The 2,899-nt window shown below is 54.1% G+C and overlaps 1 protein-coding gene across 1 annotated transcript in view; it reads left to right on the top strand.

Annotated features, from left to right (window-relative positions):
- Positions 1-1,163: 1,163 nt before the first annotated feature.
- LOC113981790 (versican core protein-like) overlaps positions 1,164-2,899 on the top strand; it is a 112,992-nt gene continuing 111,256 nt past the window's right edge. The window contains exon 1 of the mRNA XM_027709378.1: positions 1,164-1,427. The gene's annotated coding sequence lies outside the window, so the exon portion shown is untranslated. The remainder of the gene's footprint in view (positions 1,428-2,899) is intronic.

Below are 2,899 nucleotides of genomic sequence, written 5' to 3'. Positions count from 1 at the left end.
AGACCAGTGCACAGGAGGTCTGGTTTAAGCCTCCAGGTCTCATTTCCCCCTGTTTGTCTGTCATCTTTCCACCTGCTGTTCTTCTTACTTGGCAATGGAGGTTGGTCTTTGGAAATGGGGGCTTTGAGATTGTCTAAAATCCACTGTCAGCGTAACTCTGGGGACAGACCAGCTGGAACAGTAACAGCAAGAGGCGCTGAAGGAAAACTCCTCCTCTGCCTCTTCCAGTCGTACCTGGGGCTGCCAAAGATGTGCCCAGAGCAGTGTGATCAGACACACCTATTCCTCCAGGGTTTTCTCTTCTGGCTCAGGCTTTACACCTTCCTGGAGCAGGGGGGCTTGTGGCATCCAGTGGTTTGAGAAGGAACATGCCAGAGGCACCTCTCCTGCCAGTGTTTTGAGAGGGTGCCTTAAGCATCTCCCACAGACTGAGACAGGAACATTTTGGGACAGGAGCTGCCTGGAGAGGACAGAAGACCCTTTATTAACTGGTGAAAGTCCCTTGTAAAAGGGTGGTTTAGAATTCTCCTTATGACTTAATCTCTGAGAGGTTTGGACAGCAAAAGCAGAGTCTAATCTTAAAAAAAAAAAAAAAGAAAAAAAAAAGAAAGAAAAGTGGCTGGAGATGCATAAAACTAGGGTGGAGAAGCTTGGCTCAGGAGGCTGCCGATGCAAGGCTGCCTGTGAATTAGCATCGGCAGGGGAAGTTTGGAGCCAGTACAAATATATTCTTTAATTGCAATCTCCGCTGAGACTGGGGAGGCAAAGAGGAAAAAAAAGGATTTCGGTCCCAGTCACTTTCCCCCATTTCAACCGGCTTCCGGAGCCAGGGTAGAGGAGGTCTCTGCATTCTTTTGCCGGTCAATTGTTTAATTGGGGAACAATGCGCCCTGTGCACCCTCTCTGGATGGCTAGCGCCCGTCCCGCCGCACCGGGCTACGGGTTCGCTGCGGGTCTGGGGTGCGGGGAGCGCCCCGAGGGGGCCAAGAGGGGGGCCCCGCTCGGGTCAGGCGGGCGCTGGAGGCTCTCCTGCGCCTAGCAGCTGCGGGAGCTTTGGAAATTGCAGGGAGGCTCTCCCAGAGCTTGTGAACCCTCCTCTCCCCGAGCCAGCGCCCCTCCTCTGCAGCGCTGACGGTACAACGATATAATAATGATGGGTGGCTGAGGCTCGCATTTGAACTTGCAGGCGAGCTCCCTTTGCCCGCAGCTCGGTCCCGGCTCCGTAGCCGGGAGTCAGGTGCTCGCTGGCGGGAGGGCAGGGAAGGAGGGAAGACTGAGCCCTGGGAGAAGTGGAGGCCCCGGATCCACCGGCTCCTTCCAGCACTAACGAGGGGATTTACTCTTTCATGCGGCCACTGGGATCTCTGGACTAGCCCAGACACCACGTTGTGATTTTTTGCGATCTCTGCAATACGCTACCTTTTAAGGTAACTATAACTCTTCTATTGCGGGTTGGTTTTTTGTACCTTTTTTCCTTCCCCCCCCCCCCCCCCTTTTTCTTTACCTATGATTGGCAGCAAACACTTAGTGTGGGATTTAAAACAATTGTTTTACTGCTGTACCAACAAAGAGTTTGAACTGCAAATCTTAAGCGGGAGGAATAAGCGATGATTGGTGAATTTAAACAACCTGGGGTAAGTTCAACGACACGCACAGGGGAAAGGAGAAGGAGGGATGGTCGGGAACCCACAAAAAAAAAAAAAAAAAAAGAAAATCCAGTGCAAAGAGGAGAACAAAGAAAACTAGGGAATAGAAGACTTTGGGGTGGGAGCCCTGGCAGAAGTGTTTGGTACTGCTGGTTTGGATGGTTGGGAAGGCAGAGCCGCACCTTGGGCTCGGGAGGGAGACAGGAGGAAGTTGCTCTGTATGGATGTTAAGCACACAAAGCGCCCGTGTGGCAGGAGCGACCAGAACGGACCTTTCCCTTCAGCCACCGGCTTTTTTAGCGCTGGGAAAAGCGTGTGCTCGGTCTCCTCTGCTCCTGTGTGTTCCCCCCCACCCCTTTTTTTTTTTTTTTTTTTTCCCTTTTAATATCTTCCCCTGATGTTCCTGGAAAGCTGCTCGCAGAGCAGAGCGGGGCTGAGGTGCTGAGCATCTCTCTCCCGAGGAGCCGGAGAGCAGCGTATCCCCCTGAGCCACATTTTCACTGCGGAAAGGGGGGGGGGTGGGTGAGGAAGAGGAGGACGATCTCGAGGTCAGTGGAGCAAAACGCCCCCTCTTAGACCCGCGTCCAGCTTCTCTGGGGCACGGGCACTGCCTTCCCCCTCCGCTCCCGGGGATCTCGCCTTTGTGTTACAAAGGAGAAGTGAGAGCACTGTGGAGGGAATTGAGGGAGTTCGGACGGCGGGAAGGAGCGGGGGAGTGTGTGTGTGTGCGAGCGGAGAGATGGGACTCTCTGCAGCTCCCTCCGTCCCCCGACCCCGTCCCCATACAAAGGGCGGTCCAGGCCCTCATTGTCCCCCTGGTCACGTCTTCCCGGCCACCCCCTCTCCCTCGCTCCCTCCCGGCACCGGCTCTCGGGAGTAAGCCCCGATGGCTTTTCTTTCTTTCCTTTTTTTTTTTTTCCCCCTTCCCCCCCCCCTCTCCTTCTTTTTTTCACCCCTTTCCCCCGTTTTTCCGCTTTCCTCCCTCTCTCCCTCCCCTCTTTTTTCTTCTCCTTTTCCCCCCCGTTTCCTCTCCTTTTTCTGCCTCATTTTTCCTGTTTTACCCCCTTTTTCCTTTTCTCCCCTTCCCTTCCCCCCCTTCCCCCTCTTTTTCGCTTTTTCCTTTTTTCTCCTTCCCTCTCCTGTTTTCCTCCTTTACCCACCCATTTCCCCATCCTTCCCTCCCTTTTTTCCCCTTTCCCCCCTTTTTTCCCCTTTCCATCACTTTTTTGCCCCTCCCTCCTTTCCCCCCCCCC

The sequence above is a fragment of the Neopelma chrysocephalum genome, unplaced genomic scaffold, assembly GCF_003984885.1.
Source record: "Neopelma chrysocephalum unplaced genomic scaffold, ASM398488v2 Primary Assembly neopelma1_96773, whole genome shotgun sequence".
NCBI classification, from domain to species: domain Eukaryota; kingdom Metazoa; phylum Chordata; class Aves; order Passeriformes; family Pipridae; genus Neopelma; species Neopelma chrysocephalum.
This window is presented reverse-complemented; position numbering and strand designations above follow the sequence as displayed.